Below are 18,166 nucleotides of genomic sequence, written 5' to 3'. Positions count from 1 at the left end.
GCTCGTTGCAAGGGAGTCAGTCTTTGATGTGTAGTTGGTTTTGTGTCTGATAGAGAAGACAGAAGAACCCATCTTGCTCTGAAACCTTATTGCAGTTGGAGCTCTTTCCTATAACGATTCCCGTAGAATTAGCAAGCTTGGGTGATGCTTAATATGCTAGAGCAGTTTCCTGTAGAAGCTTGTACGTCTTCAATACAGCGGTTTTTTTCTCCCAGGGTAAAGTATGCCCTCACCAAAAAATCCAAACCAAAGGTGATTCTGATGATTTGGATGTGTGAACTGTTTTGATGGCTGCCTGTGTGTTAGGTGCAGCTAGCTGTGTTTAAATGTGGAGAGGCTGGAGCTCATCATCTGCAGGTTCAACCCAACATTCTGTGTGCTGTGTGTTTAACAGGAGGGTTTGCCTTAATGCTTAGTGGCTTCAACAGGGTTATTAGAAGTAGTCTTGAGGAGTAGCTGTTTGACAGCTCCCAATTTTACGAAGGGAAAACTGGATCTTTACTTGATTTTCATATTTGAAATAAAATTATAATGGTACCTCTCTTCATGGTAATGACTGATCTGTTACATTAAGACAGTTCCTTTATTTCTAGCTAGCATTTATTTCTAACCCATTATACTTTTGCAAGCAGCAGCAAGTTCCTCACTCTTTTTAGCACTTCTCTCCCTACCTCTCCTGGCTATTTGCCAAGTGCATTCGATGGGAGCAAATGTTTTCTATAGTGGGACACCTGTTGTGGTCCCTAGTTAAGATTACATTGAGCTTTGTAGGGAGAGATGAAGTTGGTGGGGGATTGTGCTTTCCTGCCCATTCATTTTCAGAACTGTTAGTGCTATCAGCTCTGGTATTTGAGGTGTGAAAACAGGAATGCCAAGGGGAAAAAATGTTTCTAATTTTATAAACAATTCTTTATCAGATAGCTACTTGTCATGGGCCTTGGGAGGAGTAATTAACAACACTAAAATAATAGCATGTTTCTGTGTTGTCATATGCTTATTAGGTTCAAAACAGTCCAACTCTTGTGTTCAAATGTAGTTTTATTTTAGCATATTACAAAACTTAACAACATTGAAGTACCCTGAGTAGCATTGTCAGTGTGATCCAGGCTGCTTTCACTTTTCCAGCTCTGAAAGAAAACTACATTGAGCCTTTTGGTAAGGAAATCTTAGAGAGCACCTGGGAATGTGTGGTGCAGCTCTTCGAGAAGCCTGCCCATGCCAAAAAGCCATGTGTGCATTATGTCAAGCTTATGCAAGGGATTAATTTGGAAGCAGAGCTGAGTGGCTTGTGAACTTTCTACCTCAGGTCAGCTGTGCTCTAGCTGCGTAGTCCAAATTGCAATTTGATGGGATAAACAACTTTTGTGTGCTCTTTATGAACTTGGTTCCAAGAGTGAACAGGTAATTCTGCATGGCAGCAGAACTAATTTGCTGCAATTTTAATCAAAGATGCAGCAATGCAATAAGATGGCTGATTACATAAGCACAAGTTCAGTTGATCACAGCTGTATGTGCTTATAATATGTGAACTGATTGACCAGTAAAGCAGATGCAGTAATTTATTTTGTCTTGTCTTCTTGCGTTTTGCCAAGACAGTTTTATTCCAGTTCAAACTCAGCAGTTTGCTCAGCCTCAAAGATTACCGTACAGGTTGATGGACCAGTAAGATGAATTGCTGTATTTGTGGAAGCCAGTGTGCTCCAGACTCCTGTATGAACAGGTGAGGCTTTGCATCGTAAGGGAAGTCCCTTTGCCTGTGTTCCTGGCTTCTGCAGAATTTACGCGGGCTGGTCCCAAATCCGATAACAATATGAAATGCAGAAAATGAGGTATTAGAGGCAACTTGCCAGGAGTACTGTGATATGGATGGATGAGTTACCCATCAGTAACAGGACACTGAATGACTTTTTTTTCTTATGTGCATTCCTAGCACTGGGAAATCAGTATGAAGCCATCATTTAACATCTTTGAAAAACACAATTTGTTCTTAATATTTCCCCAGGAAAAGATTCCACTTAAACTAGGCTTTTGAGACTCAGTACAAATTTAAGCTACTTAGTCTTTCGCCAAAAAAGCTTTTGGATAAAACTCTGGTGTTGGTGGATTTTCTTCCCCAGAATACCCTGCATATTCCTTTTGGGGAGGGGGGGGGGGGGGAAGTTAGCATCGCAGAATACTATGTGTGATGGGATCCACAGGTGCATTGTGTTGCAACGGAGTATTTAACCTTCCTAGAGTTGTACCACTAAGTATCCAGATATCAGCCTTTAGTGCTTGTCTTTTCGTGTACTGTCTGCTCTTCATTGCAGCAAAACCCAGAGAGCAAGGCAGGGTCCTGCTGCGCCAGATCTTTATGAACGTACAGTGAAAGTTGATGGCTATCCTGAAGAAGTCACCATATAACTAGATAGGTCAGGCTAAAGGGGCGCCAGGGAACAAACACAGCAGATGTGTCCCAGTGGAAGTAGAAGAGTGTTTAATACACTTAGTACACTCCAGGGGTCGTTGGGCCTGGCCTCTGAGCTATGTCTCTACAGAGGAAAAAAATAACACATCTTTACTGCTTTAGATAGCACCTGGAGCAAATCCCATTTCCACTCTGAGTGTATGGCAGATGACAGGCTTAGAAATGGAGGGCAGGTGCAGGAAGGGACTGGAATTTGGATGTTTTGACCCTCTGCATTCACCACCATTCATCCACAGGGTTTTTTTTAGGGATTGTTTCTGGTCGGATCTTGAATCAGTAGGTACCTGGAATGTTATCCAATTTTGCTTAGCTTGACGTTCTTTTCAAAGTCTTTGCAGCTCACGCTGTAGCGCGTGCTTTCCTTCTTTGTTAGTTCTTCTGAGTATTCCATGAAATCACTGTCTCTGCAGATCGTTGCCGTTGTTCAGCTGCCTTTAGACTTCTCTGGGCTTCTTTCAGGCATACCTTTTCTCTGCTTCGTCCTTCCACCTCCTTCTAAAATTTTAAATAAAAATAATAGCAATAAAAAAATAGCTGAAATTTGCATACCACTGGAGAATGATGCATTGCACTTGAATGGTGTGATGCCATTATCCTTTCGATAGTGTTAGCGCTGTGCTTTCGTCCTGCTTCACACGTCAAGAGCACATCCCTTCATTTGCCTGCAAGATTGAGCTGGGAATGAGTTCCGTGGTCAGGGTGCAGAACCAGCATGCGGTGGTATCTGGGGGGAGGGTTGGCACGAGACTGGAAGGAATAAGACAGTGAGTAAGTGATAAAGGAATTAAACTAATACACAGACCCTAACTTTTCGTGTATGCCTTTGGGAACGTACATGTCTTAGTCTTAGCTCTAAGCAGGGTATTGTTTGGGGAAGTACATTCAAGCATGACTAATCTGCGTTTGTCTCTCTCTCCCAAAACATTGTGCCATTCGAAATGTTTTCTTTTTCTGTATTTAAAGAATATTCTTTCATAATCCAAAGACTACTCTTCATTTTTTCTAGAACAATTGGTGGAAGTGTTTTTATTAATCTTTTTATTATTTAAGCGCTTCTATCTGCAGTACACAATAGAGGCAAATGAATTGATTTTTTTGAGACAAGCGTGCTTTTTATCCTACAGAAACGATGACTCATGAGATTCAGCCAACCCTCATCTCTATTCCTCCCCCAGTTAATAAGTTAAATGTGAGTTTTGTGTTTGTAATAAAAGGCAGCCTATGCTTACCTCACCAGGGAGCTTGTTTGAACATCGAGTTCACGAGAGGAAAATTCCTTGCCACAGTAAAACTGCATCTCTGGGCATTAAGGAGCTTTGCAAAGTTTGCTCCCTGAGTGAAGAAAGCAGTGTTAGATTTAATTCAGTGTTCATGTTTACAGTGATGCTGGTCTGGTGTGATTGTGACTTTTCATGGTGATGCCAGAAGGTTTGTGGCTCTGGTATGTATGCAGGCATCAGAAAGCAGAGACCTGTTGTATCTTGTCTTTGGGACTGTTAATCCTGCAGATGGAGAGTATCAGGATGTAGAAGATGTTACTCTGATCTAGGATAAAAATTCCCTCTATTTCCATTTTGACTGAAACGGTCCTGCAAGTGGTTGTTCTGGGGTAACTAAGAAGGGAGCATGGATGGAAATGGGTGGAAGTACTTCAAGTCGGTGTTGCTGCTGAAGCCCCATGCTGTGAGAAGGCACCCTTAGCCAGAGGACCCCCATGTTAACGCAGCCATGCTCATTTAAAGCCCAACTGAGGTATGGTTCTGCAGCTCAGCAGCGTGGATGTACTGTGAGTTTTAGCTGAGAGGAAAGGAGAGCTTGATCATTACAAGTCACTGCATAAAAGGTAGTTGATTTCTCTGTAAAGTTGTGGATTTTGCACTGGGCTTTTTTGAAATATAGCAAAGTTCTTTTGAGCATCCCTGCTGGCAGATCCTGGTTTAAAGCCTCCCATGGGGGAATCCCTGATAGGGATGCACCTGAATGAGAGGCCTTCGTGGTGTCTCCTAGCCCAGGTCTCGCAAAACAGTTTGACGTATAGGATCTGGCTTCTCTAACTCTGCTTGTCCCTCAAAATGTGCTTAGAAACCAGGTGACGCGACTAGGGGCAGTATTGAGGCCTCTGTCAACTGAGATTAGGGAGAGAGTGTGAGGCACCAGTTGCAGGACAAATTGGTTACTTCGGAGAGCTGGCCCTGAAAGCTGGTGTATGGGTGGATGTTTGAGTTGTCCGTTTAACCCCTCAAACTCTTGGTCAGAGATACTTGACTTCCATTGCGTAGCTGAGCCTGATACTGATTATGTTCATTCTAAAGATTTGATCTTTTTATCAGGTAAATACTGCATAATGTAGAACGGAGTTGAGCTCCTGAATTGCTTTGGCTGGATGCTGATCAGTGTCTGGCCATAGACAGTGCACGAAGCCAAAAGAGCGGCATGGGTGTGAATTCTCAGTCTGGACAGGTGGTGTGCTCTCTTTTCCATACTGTTAATTATTCAGCAGCTTCACAAGAGCAAGCCCTGTTTTTCCAAGTACTCCTTTTTGGTGAAATCTGGAGAGATAAAGCAAAAGAAGCAGCTTTGCAGAAAGAAATCCACACTCTGAACATCCGTTTTTTTTTTCCTGTTTGGTCGCTGCACACTTAATACTGCCTTGCAGATGTTGGGAGGACTGGTACTTAACCAAGACAAGACTGTTGAAACTGATTTTCCAGAAACAATAAAATCTCCATGCGTAACTGTCTCCTCCCTTCGCTGGTCCCTAGGGTGGGAGGGACTGAGCTGTAATTGCAGAGGCTGCAGAATAGACGTGTCCTTACTCTCCGTCAGCCAGAGCTACAGGCCTCTTTCTGTATGGCTCCGGCTAAGGCCAGACTATCTATGGGTTCCTGTTAAAAGGGGCTTGGAGATTTTGCAGGACTTCTGTTTCCCTGGAACTCTCCACAGCAAGTGTGCTGCTGTGAATGGAGTTCTTGACAGATGAACCTGCATAAGAGCAAGTGATTGACTGCCTCATGTACAGCAAAGGGTTAAACTTTATATCCCACATGATGATAAACAGAACGTGCATCTGCAAGAGTAGAGGATGAAAGCGACCCAGGCCATCAGCCTGACATTTTCCAATGGAGAAAAACACTTTGGGAGGAAGAAGAGATTCCGCCATGGCAGAAATGGGAAGCTGAAGTGTGTGTTGAAGTTCAAAGACTGAAGGCCCTGGAGGGTAGTTCATGCTCCTGGCTTACAAACTCAGTTAGGATTTTGGATGCAAGTAGGGCTTACACCAGAAGCTTAGGTGAGGCAATGCTGCTGAAAAATATGTTGGGCAGCTCTATGAACAGTCAAGGAATGTCTTTAGAGTTTCACAGGTAATAATTAGTTTCTTATCTCTTCTCAAGAGTGGAAAAATATTGTGATTGACTACAGGCCAGTAGGCCAAGAGAGATTTTTAACTCCCTCTGACAGAGAGGGTGGCTTTCAGCTGGCTTCAGTGAGTATGGTTTCATGGACGCTTCAGCACCAGGACTGACCTAAGTGCAAGTCAAGTGGGGTTTTTCGGGGTGGATTCCCCTTAGCTGCTATCAACAGCTTTCCTTAGCTTGAATTTCATGAGCGATCTATTGGTTTGACATAATCCTGTGCGTGGGCTGAAGGTAATATATCATTCCAAACTTAAGAGCATTAGGTAAACAAATTCCCAACCCAAAAGGCACCCTCTGTGACTTCCAAACTCACCTTTATGCTAAAAGTAGTTTAAAAGTATACTGTAATGAAGACAGTATCTGTGTGCCTGAAAAGATCTAATTTCACAGAAAAGTAACTTACGCAGTGCGTATTTTGCAGTTTGATGGTGTTCCACATAACATGCTGCTGTTTCCTCATTCATTTGTAGATGTGTGCTTGTTAAACAAGATCTTTACAGAGTGTAGGGGCTGTTTAAATGCTTTAGGGGCTGAGCATATTTATTACAAGCTGATAATACTTGTAACTTGTTACATTAAAATATAAGTGGATTAGAATATAGTCCAATGAGAAGCATGAAAGTGATTACTAAACTGCACAAATAGATGCGCTAGAACCCTAAATAGCATAATAATCCTCTAAGGGGAAATTGCACCCTCATTCATTTATGATGGTATTGTGATTGGCTTTGTTTTAGTCCAACTTTGAGTCAATGCCTCCATGAAAATCTCATGACTTGCCTTCCAAAATGACATCAAAGACGAAAGGAGAAAAACAGTCTTGACAAAACCAGGTCACTACATTAGCAAGAGCAGAGTGGGCTGAGCGGTTCTGCTTCCTAAATCAAAGCCTTGCTGCAGGAGCATCGCTGCACTCCCATTAGTGTGTCACAAGTGCCATTCTCAGCGGTGAGGGACCAAAAAGTGTCACAACAGCAGATAAAGGCCTTGACCAAAGGCTGGTGCCTCTCCTCTCAGAGCAGCACTGTCCTGGGATTGAGGTGCTCAAGGCATCGCTTTGGGGGGAATGTCCTGGTCCCAGCTATGCTTTGTAGCCAGCCCCTGCACAAGTTAGGAATGAGGAGGAATAGCGAGTCCTTTGTGCCTAAACCAAACAAAAGTCCCAGCAAGGGAACTGAGATATTCTGCTAGCCCTGTGCTTCCAGAAAAGCAGGGGTCCTTTCGTGGTCTTGGTTAGGAACTCCCGGGGCTGTGAGTGAGTAAGGATCTTCTGAAGCGTACGCAGCTCTCGTGTGTGAACCGTGAGGAAAATGTACGGGCCTGGAGCCTGTCTCAGCCTGCCTATAGAGCAAGGAGCTGTCAAACCATCATCTCCCTCTCCTGCCGCTGTTCCTGTGTATCCCAGAAGAGCTGCCCGTGAAGGGACGGAGAGGGCCTGCACAGGGCCACATGGGCTGATGTGGAGTTGCCACATGGGCAAGATAACTTCTTCATGCACAACTTGGCAGTCTGTGGTGGTGGGGTGGGAGCCAGAGGGTGTTCATGAACAGGAGTTTGCTCCTGGATCCCATGCGACAGCGTCCTCAGGCCATTTTTGTAAAGGGCCATTTTAGTGTGTATAGCCAAAACTTAACAAGATAATTATATAGCTGGTAGGGCCAGGTGATGAATATCTAGTACAACGTACTGTAACAGACTGCTGCTCCTACGTGTTTTGTGCACAGTGGGAGTGCTGAGGTGTGCTAGTTTGCTGTCTGAAGAGGGTGGAAAAAACCTACAGGAGGAAGGAAATAACGTTTCCTGTCGTTTGGGCTTTTAATTAAATAATCAGCAGTGGCAGAGTGCCAGGGCTTCTCCTGGGACACGCGTACTGAGCAAGCGAGCTGCAGAGGAGGGGGACCCTGGATGCAGGAGGCTCACACAGGTGTCTGTGTTCAAGAACAGCATCTGTTCTTGACAACAAGCCTCGATCTTTGTGTTGCTTATTTACTTTACTTAATGAAGAAGAGCCCTTTACCCGTGTCTTCGACCATGCAGGTGCAAGGCCAGGGTTTTGCTGTTACCGCGTGAATAGCCATCACAGCACAGGGTCTGACCCAGCAGGTCATCTCGGGGGGTAAACTCAGGGAGGGACCGAGAAACTTAAATAATGTTAGGAAGACTTGCCTTAGTTTCGAGTGAGTTAGTGTCTGTGCAAAATAAATGACTTCTGTCACCTTGGGCTTTTCTGGGTAGGATTTTGAGCAGAGCAAGCCAATAAAGATTCTGGCTCATTGGGATTTTAAATGGCATTCTTGCTTCTTGGTGTAAACAGAAGGCGATAGCGTAGCATGTGGGAGGTCTTTAATCTTGTCTTCTAGGTTTACGTTTTGTAGGACTATAATTTATTTTCTTTAAGCTTTTTGTTTCATCTTGAGCACTGGCAGAGGCAAGCAGGTAACTAAAGGTACACGCAGAGCGTTTTAATGTGGCTTTTTCCTGAAATCGTCTGAGCAGCCAAGCCCCCTCCGACCACAGCCCCACCCTCCCATCGGCATTTTGTAAGGGTATTAGTGCTGTAATTAATAGGAGTTGTATAACAGTACCTAATTAAACTCTGATCATATAGTGTAAATTTAACTCGATTATCGTTAGCCTCGGTGAACTCTGCAGGAGATTAATCCTGGTGATTCACTCAGCGTGGAAAGCAACAGTGCCAGTTGTGCAGAGGACCGAAATAGGAGCACACGGAAACGCTCCCTGCTCCCAAACGCTGCGAGGTGGTGCCGCGCACCGAGGCTAACGCCGCTGTCAGCGAGGGGACTGCGCTGCAACAGGAGGCTCCCCGTTTCCAAATCGGTTAAAAGCAACTGGGATGCCAGCAGGCTCCTGAGGCACAGATCTTAAAATCACTGAATAAGGAGTCTGAGAGGATTATGGCTTACATAAGAGTTTTATGTCTGTCCTAAAGCTACAGCCCCTATGCGTTTGTGCACTGTGTTCTGTGTCCACCGACCAGTCATGGACACCGGGACCTCCTGAATGACTACAAGCCGTGTTTTGTTTAAGATGAGATTTCAAATAACAGGACCTGGTGCCTGTCTTACGAAAGCTGGTGGGGTTTTGTCTGTGGGAACAGAGCAAAGGCAACGTTATTTATTTATCTCAATTTCTGCAGATTAAAACGCTGCGTGCTTCACTTCTGCCCAGTGTGCTAGAGAATGTTTCCACTTTGCTAAAGTACCAAATGACGCTGTGGTGAAATAATGTTTATTCCTGTATCTAGTCCAGAAGTACAGGACGTGGGGTTTGTCCTGTCTTTTGCTGAGCACATCTGTTTGTCTGCCTCTAATAATAGTTTAATCAATGGGGCTGATTGCTGCATATTCCCTGTCTGACGGTAGCCCGGAAGACACAGATGACAGCAGCAAAAGGTCTTTTGTACGTGTCACTCTTTTTTCTTTTGCTTAATTAAAAGCAAAGAGAAAGTTTTACTCTTGTTTGCATGAATGGTCACATCAAACAGTACAGGAAAATCTAGGCCAAGCTGCTTTCAGCGGGCTAAGGAACATTATACTATCACACCGCATCCTTTCATAGTCGCAAATGCCTCTTAATAAACGCCAGGCACCTTTTCAGCTTTCTTTGATGCTGTCACCAGTGCCCCCAAGCCCACCTTGCCCCCACCCTCGCCCCTTCCCCGCTGTTGTCGGGCTCCATGTGGGAGCGGGATGGGAAGGATCGGGATGCGCGGGGACGCGCGGCTGGTGCATCCTCGCCGCCGCCGGCGGGAACGGGGCCGCTTATATAACGCCCTGGCTGGGTAACGAGGTAAAACTCCGTCAACTCTCCTGCGGGAGCTTTCAGAGGGTTTGGGGGGCGGCTGGCTGGCTAAAGGGTAAGTGGGGAACGTGTTTCTCAGCGCGGGGGAGTTTCTGGGGGGGGGGCGCACACGCGTGTGTTAGCGTGTGGAAAAGGGGGGGCTCCGAAAGTACAGGCTGAGGTGGGGGTGCAGGCAATGGTGCCTCAAGCAAGCACGGCCGCTCTGCACAGTTAGCACCTTGCCTGGAACGGATCATTTTAGGATATTGCTGCTTTGTGAAACAGCTCTGGAACTTGTTTGTACAGTTTTTCTGGTTTCCCCTAACGTGTCTGGAACACAATTAAGAATATGCCGTGCTTAAACCACAATGGCTTTTCGTTAATAGTGGTAATAACGCTTTCTGAGAGAGGGCTGTGCTCAGGCAGTGAAATGCTCTACGTCTAACGATCGCAAGATGTTGATATTATTCGGAATGTAACTTGCTGGGGCTTTGCTGCTGTTTTTTGCACTTGCGGAGTTGTGGCTGTTTGCAGCTCAGCTGGTACGTTTGCTTGTGGGAGTGAGAATGCTCGTGTTGACTGGTGAGTACATGCTGGATGGCTGCGTCCGTGAGTGCCAGGTACCCAGAGCTATTTCGGTTTAAGGCTGGAGCTATAGGTCTGGGTGCGCTTGCCGCTGTCACAGGAGAGCTGCCCGTACGCATAGCACTCTCCTGGACCTACTGTCAAATGTGCATCTCAGAGCAGAAAGCCATCTCTGTTTGCAGCAAGATGAACAACAAAGAGAATGCCTGAGTTTTTGGGGTTATGTTACGGAGGTTATGCTTGCTCTGTAACTGCTTTATGTGCTTCACGTGTGCGGGAGTTACTGGTGAAACCGCTGGTTCCCTTACAGGAACACAGGGCTGCGGAGCGGGGCTGTACATCCACAGCCCTGTTGGCTCTAAGCTCAGAAGATTCAAAAGGTGAGAAACAGAGCTGAAATGAACGTAAATAAGCAAGGGGTTCTGAATTATTCACGAACAGAAATGTTTGTTCCTGAACGGTCAGGTGCCTAAATCCGGAGCAGCCTCAGGCTGTGGGACTGGCATTGCAAGGGTGAGCGTTGTCCTAAAATGAACTGTGCAACAGAAAAATTGCTTGATATTAGATACAAGCTCGTATTCCCCTGGGACTGTGAATCTCTTGTACTCAATTTTTAGGCTCTTCTTTTTTTTTTTTTTTTTTTTTTTTTTTTTGATATCATCTAAAAGGTACTTGATGCCACAATTCCTGTCACTTTGGCTTTTGCATTTGTTCCTTGCAATAGTCAGCTGGAATAGCAGCCTGCTGGGGCCCATATCCTGTTTCATCTTTGTTCTCATCCTCTCACTGTGCTTGGCTCTGGTGGTCCCATGGATCCGGCTGGTCCCCGGCTGGTTGTGTGGCCCTTGTGTGAGGAGGTGTGCGTAAGCAGAGGGGACTTACCCCGAGGGCAGCGCCTCACTCCAGACTCACGTGAGCTGCACGAGGACCAGTTGTCAAAGTTTTTACGCTGAATCTCTGGGGTCGTGGGCAGTTGGATGTGTGCTGGCCACTTCTTTTGCATCTCACCATCGCCAGTGCGCTTCTGGTTTGTTGCAGAAGTTTTGGGGGGAGCATCTCCCCGACGTTTCCTATACCCACCCCAGGCAGTCCGGGAGGGGTGCGGCACGGCCGGCTGAGGCTGAGAGCCGCTGTGTCCCAGGACTCGGACCTGGGGAAGGGAAATGAGCTGGTGAAATCCCACCTTGGTGGCAAGCATGGCATATAACCATCTTTGCGCCAGGGGAAGTGGATTCTCTGTGCTGTAAAAACACCTCGTTGCTTTGGGAAAGATCATAAGTGGGTGCAACTAATAAAAAAGATTATCCATGGAGACTGCAGGCAGGTTGAGGCAGGAGCTGTTTCTTACTACAAGCTACGTGGTGCCATAAAGATCACTCCACGACTGGCCTACAAGCAGGACCCTGTCTGGGGTCTGCGCTCACTCTGGGTTACGCCCTGGGGAGAACAGTGGGTGGGTGGTAACTACAATACCAGATTTCAAGGTGTAATTCACGCTTTTATTGCTCTGAACGTGCTCCTGAGATGACAGCTGTGGGTTTCTGTGGTGCTCTGAGAAGCAGGGCAGAAGGGCAAGGAGGGAGCATGCACATGATGCAATGGGTCTGTTAAAACCTGGCTTGGAGCTCCCTTCTGGATCCCACTGGGCTCATTCCCGGGGCCAGAAACAGATCACTGGTTTGAAAATATGATTACTATTTAGATATAGAGATGTCTCTCTTGCTGGCCAGTTCCCAGATGATGCCCGCCGGGGCAAACGGAGGATGGTTTGACCTACAGGTTGTCTGGTGTCAAAGTGCAAGAGGTTTAATGGAGCAGGTCTGTATCCCAGTAACAGCTGCCTGGGGACAGAAGTGGACAAAACAGAAGGAGCCATTCAGATGACCGGAGCCCTGCGCAGGCACTCACTGCTGCCTGGTGAGAGCTTACAGCCTGGCGCTCAACTGCAAGTTAGCTGGGATTGCTGCCTTTCCACCCCCCCCCCCCCGCAAGGCAGGAATTGAGCCTGATTTGGGTGCTTTTTTGGCTTGGTTTGATTTTTAAATTTTTTTAATCCAAACCATCGTCTAGTTCTGGTCCAGGATAGTGGTCCAACTCCATACTGGTTTCTGTTAGAGCTGTTCTCCAGCAGGACTCCCAGGACACGAAAGAGCAGTGCCATATTGCACTCCCCTGTCCATCCTCTCCCTCCCTCTCCTGTCCTGCGTCACCCATCGTTCATGCCAGATGTAGGAATCGGAAGCAGCGGACAATATTGAGACTCCAAGTGGTGCTGTGCTCTGCAGATACTTGGGGATAGGTTGTCTCTGTTTCATCCGCTTTCGTTTTCTCCGTGTGAGCTGGTTTCAGTGGGTTGGAAGCTAACAAGCCGGTTTGGTCCTGGGCTTAAAACTGAACCGCAACAACTTCAGTCACGCCAGGGCTGAAAAGCTCAGCTTCAGCCTCCCAGGCTCCCTACAGCTGGGGTAGGCTGCAATAAAACAGGAGCAGCGCAGGACTGGCCAGGAAACAGAGACTGCTAAATGCGTATAATTACTCATAAAAATCATTATAATAAGTGAAAGCAATGGGCAGCGTTGCTGGGAACTTAAACGTAGATGCCAAGAGTTAACCACACCTCAAAGACTTTGCTCCACTGTCTCCTTGAGGTAATTTCTGTCTTGCTGGGCAGGAGGATGGGCAGAAAACTCTGCTTTCCCTTTCCGGCAGGGATGAGTTAGTCCTGCCTGCATCAGCCATGCAGTAGTTCCCCCAGAACTGCAAAGTCAGCGATGGAGTTAGGCCTTCCGATGCTGCAAGCCCCCAAGCACTGGGGGCATCGTTGAGCACAGGTAGAAGGCCATAAGTGATCACAGGCACAGAAATATCACATAGCTGCTAGTTTTTGATACGTGACCACCGTGGTGGCGGTGGCTTTGTAACTTCTGCAGCCTCGTTAGCTGCGCCTGCAGGGTCCCGGTTGCTGCCTGCAGATGGTGAGCCTTGCCCTATATATCAAGCAGATTTCTCTCTGTGCGCGTGCCTGTGTTTAATTACCATTATGAAATGGTAATAAAAAATTTAAAATGTCATTACAATGCGGTGCAGAGCTGGGATTTGCAATCCATCTGCAAGTCTTTTGTTGGCAAAGTTGCTCTGAGTTTATCTGAACTCTGCCGTTGGACGGTCGTTCCCCGCTGTGAACCGCTCTCTGAGCAGGCTGACGTTGCTCGTGTTGTTTGTCACTGAGTTGACTGGATACGACCGTGTCAGCACCTTTCCTGAGTCTTTCCTATGGTGGAAATTTAGCCTGGTTAAAATTCCTACCAGCCAGATGCCTCAGTAAGAGCAGTGCTAGGCATGCTTTGCCCCAGGCGTAACTTGCTTCTTGAAGGGGAGTTATTTTGATGTAGACAGGAGTCATTAGGACTGCTTTGCCTCCCTGATGTTGGTACGAACTCTGAGAAAGTCCCCATAGAGATAACCGACCCACCTCACCCGTCCCCTCACGTGTCAAAGTGCCACCTCGTGGTAGCCGCTGAAGCCAGGAGCACCCGTCTCACCAAGGTAAAGCCATTTGATGCACTTGGCAGCAAAATAAATTACTCTCCGGTGCTTACAAATCTTTCAGGGTATTAAAATGGGCTTAAAACCTACTGTGTTTCTTGCTTTAGCTTGGAGGTGGCCCAGAGCTGGGTTTGACTGGCAGCTCAGCCGCTGCTTGCAGTTTAAGTTCTTTGGGAGGGGGTGATGAATCCCTGCCTTCCCCAGCCCCCCTTCACCCCGCTGCCTTCGGGGCAGGCTGAGCCCCCAGAGCTTAGCTCCAAGCTGCAGCCAGGGAAGCTCTCAGCATCCAAACCTCAGTGGTGGGTCAGAGCCAGGTTTGTCGGAAGCGCCCCAGCTTCAGAAAATAAAGGCTTTTATTTTGGGGAGAGGACAAGAATTATTTCCAACGTGCTGATCAAAACCCTAAAGTAAATAACTAGGCATTCTTTCATTTCAGTGTAGCTCTTGGAAAATTTCCCAGGATGTCTTTAAAGAGCTCATTGTAAAACAGTGGGATGTTCTTTCCCCACAGGTATATGTTAAAGTAAAAATACTTCATTTTCTCCACTCGAAATTATTATAGAATTACCTGGTCTTGGGACTACTGTGAAGACTTCTGGGAAATCTTTCTCCTGGGCTGCATTACGTGAGATGTGCTATGGCCGCGCAAGTCCATGGTTTTGTAAAGCAGCGGAAAGAATGGTTCAACACGTGGTCTTGCCCGCCTGGCTGTGAAGGGGAAATCATAGGTTTGACTGGGGTTATATATAAACCTTTACGTCATCGGCAGTGAAACTGGTTCTGTTCTTTAAATTAAACTTTTTAAAATTAAAGTGAGGCTTTAGTATGAATGGTATTGTTTGCCACCATCTGATTGCCTCAGCCAATTTATTTTTTCTAGTTCAGGTATTTTGTTGCAGGAATTAAGAGATATCTAATCACTACCAAACTTGTTTTAACGTTACAACGCAAACACGGGTACATAGGAAGTGGAGGTCTTCCTCTGTGTGCATCCTCCTCTGCCTACCTGGAAGAGCAGTCTGGCTCTTAGCTGCTGTCATGGAGCGCCCTGGGGAAGGTGCGGAGCCCTGTTGGCCGGGGAAAGGAGCACCGATGCCGTCTGATACCTTAGGGAGCTGAGCCTAAGGCAGACCAGTAAATTGCAAGGTTTTCATTTACTTTGGTAACCTTTTGATTAAATTGCCATTCCCTCCATAGACTCGAGGACCAGAGTAATAAAGGTAATGAAGGATGAGTAATAAAGGTAAGCACAGATGCTTAGCCATCCCAGTCCCTCCCACATGCCAGTTCATCGAACCTGTTTGCTGCTCCGACCTCATCGTGGCTAGAATTTGATTTTGAATCCCCACAGGTGGGTGGATCGGGCAGCCCCCTGCTCAAAAAAAAGAAAAAATGCTTCAGCTGTGTGGAAAATACTGAGCCAGGCTGAATGTTTATTAATAAGCTGATTTTGTAAGGACATGGAGCACCATGTCTGAGCTCTTGTGGCAGGGCTAGCTAATGGTATTGGACAGCAAGCAACTGTCACTTTTGCTAAATCTGTCATATTGCAAGTAAGCTGCTTACAGCATGCAGTTGAGGTGGGCAGAATGACAGTCTAATCCACCTTAGGGCTCTACCCAAAGTCAAATTTGGAGTCTGCTTTTCTCAAGAACGCAGTTGTCCCTTGGAAACCGTTGTCTCAGAAGCACAAAGAAAGCTAAGGAGCAGAACAGTCACCAGCTTTGCTGAATAAACTCCATTTGTGTGTCTGCTCAAGGGCTTGTGGACCTCATCCCTGAGCAACGATAAAATAGGACTTCCAAGGAACAGAAGCGATGTGGAATTTGTCAGAAAACATACCGTTGTACATTGCTTAGCAAAGCAGCACAGATTCATGAGCAACCTGAGGGGCTGGAACAGAGCCCTGTCTAGAAGAGGGGAAGGGGGTGAGACCCGGTCAGCAGTACAGGGCTCTCAGCAAAGCTCTCGTGGGTGGGAGCTGTGGCAAGCGGGGCACAAAGAGGTTCTTGGCTCTTTCTGTTCCCTGTGCAGCAAGATGCCAATCCCTAGCCCAGAGACCCCGCCGGGACCTCACCGGCACCAGTGCGAGTGCAGCCCGTGTGCTCTGCCATGGCTGTATGGTGGGTTTGGGGACGGGAGGAAGGTGTGGGCACCCCCTTCTGCCGATACGTTCCTGCACCACCTCCCGCTGGCCTTCAGCCCTCGATTGTTCTGCCCTGTTGCTGCATTGGGCATGGCCGTCCCTTCGTGCTTCCGTGGTAGGAAAACAGTGGATTTCTCCCACATTTCTCCCTCTCATTTTACAGGTGAGACTTCACCCGTGCATCACAAGGCGCAACACATCTTTCAGAAATGATCCCCCATTTTGGCCCTATTTGGCCAAAGTGCATGGCAGATCCTTGAATTTGAGTAGATAAGTAATCCTGTTGATGGAGGTGCTGCTTAATATTAAACTAAGTCTGTTGCTGAATCAGCTCCTTGATCTTTGGCAACCTTTGTGCTACAGAAGTGTTTATAGATGTAGATACAGTTTCTGCAGATGACGCTGCAGCATATGGGGCACAGTGCGGAGCTTTATGGGACAGTAAAACTCAGTGCTGAACGCTGTGAATAGTTTCCTCGTCTTTATATCTGCTCTTAGCAGCTGTTTCTCAGTGGCATTTGATAGCGTTTAAGAATGTTTTCACTCCCCTTTAATTGCCTTGTCATCTGTGCGGTGCTCCACTGTAGAGGGTGCTTGCCAATACTGGTGTCTTTCCTGCAGTTGTGTGGGAAGGTCCAAATGAGGTTGGAGTGCTGTGTTAAGCTGGGAAAGCAGATAACACACGGAGTTTGAAGGCTCTCAGTCACAATATGCATTTTGAAATGCAAGAACTGTACAAAATATGCCTGGAAGGATCTTGAGGGGGCAGTTTTGTTGCTCCTCACCAGGAGATCCACAGCAGTCAAAGGCAGAGATGTGCCTACATGACTTCTAGAGTTAAAGCTTAAGAAAACAAGACAGGAAAGTGGTTTTAAATGCTATCAGGAAAAGGAGATGGGAGATAGATTAAATGCCTTATTAAAATCACATAGTGGTGGGGCTGTGGGTTCGGGGTGGAATTCCTGGCTGTCAGATCACTGACACTAACAACAATCAGGTGCCTCTGAGATACAGAGCTGAGGTCCCCTCCGGTTCCTGCAGACACCAGGGGGCACTTGAGACTCCTTGGTGGCCATGATAGATGATGGGTTGCGTGACCGAGGATACCAATGCACGAGTAGCTGGTGCAAGACCAAAGAAGATAAGATTCTGTCGTCTTCTGCTTCCTGCCATCTCCGCTGCATCAGCACAGTAGTGGCAAAGTAGTTGGAAGCTGATCTTTTTTAACACTTTTCTTCCAGCATTAACTTGCACCCACGCAAGCATGACTTTTCCATGCAAAGGAGGCAGGGAGTGGCGGAAGTGCTTCTTCAAGGGCAAGATGTGCTTGAGCTGGTCATGAAACTGCGCCCTGAGGGCTGCTGAATCAGGCTGCTCGTAAAAGTCAAGAGCATTTTAATGTACGAGGTGTTTATGTCCTTTCTTGAAGTGTCATAACGAGGATAAAGCGATAGCATCGGGGAAACGGGGTCACAGAGCAGAGCCCTGGGGAAGCACATGCCCGGCTCCTCTGGTGTTTACCTTGGGATGTGTTTTAGTTACCGACTGCTAAACATAGCAAAGCTGAAGGTACCTTATCACTCTTCTGAATTTCAAACAGTTTGTTGTGTCTTACTGGCGAGCACATCATTGGTAGCTTTAACCAGCTGTAATACAGAGGCTGTTGAAAAAACACAGCTCTGTTACCATAACAGCACTTTTATTTTTATCTTCAGGAGGAAATATTTCTTGAAATTACCTTTTGACTCCCAAAAGGTGAAGACATTCCTAATTGGAATGGTATCTATGAGTACACGTCTCTCTCTTTTTAGGTAGAAAAATGTTTACTGATAGGCTTATACATTTGGTTTGTGTGTTCTCTGCAGTCTTCAGCAATTGGGTTGGGGTTTTCTTGGGTGGCTTTAGCAATTATTTAGGAGACGATGGACAGTCTAGGGTTTTGAGTACTCTTTAGGTGATTCTTTAGTATGAGGCCTACGAGGACGAGCATGCTGCATTGCCACTGGAGAGATCCAATGAGGCATTTATGCCTAAAAAGGACACCCCAGATTAGCCCAACTACCAGATGGGAGATCCACCTACTGAGGGCCTGAAGGCCTTGCTGAGGAACCTATGGAAAGTTCTGGAGAGCACCCCAAAAAAGTGGTTCCTCAAAGCGTTTTAGGCCATGTGCATTCAGATTGGTACTTGCTTACCAATTGATTC

Source organism: Larus michahellis, chromosome 9 (assembly GCF_964199755.1).
Source record: "Larus michahellis chromosome 9, bLarMic1.1, whole genome shotgun sequence".
NCBI classification, from domain to species: Eukaryota; Metazoa; Chordata; class Aves; order Charadriiformes; family Laridae; genus Larus; species Larus michahellis.
This window is presented reverse-complemented; position numbering follows the sequence as displayed.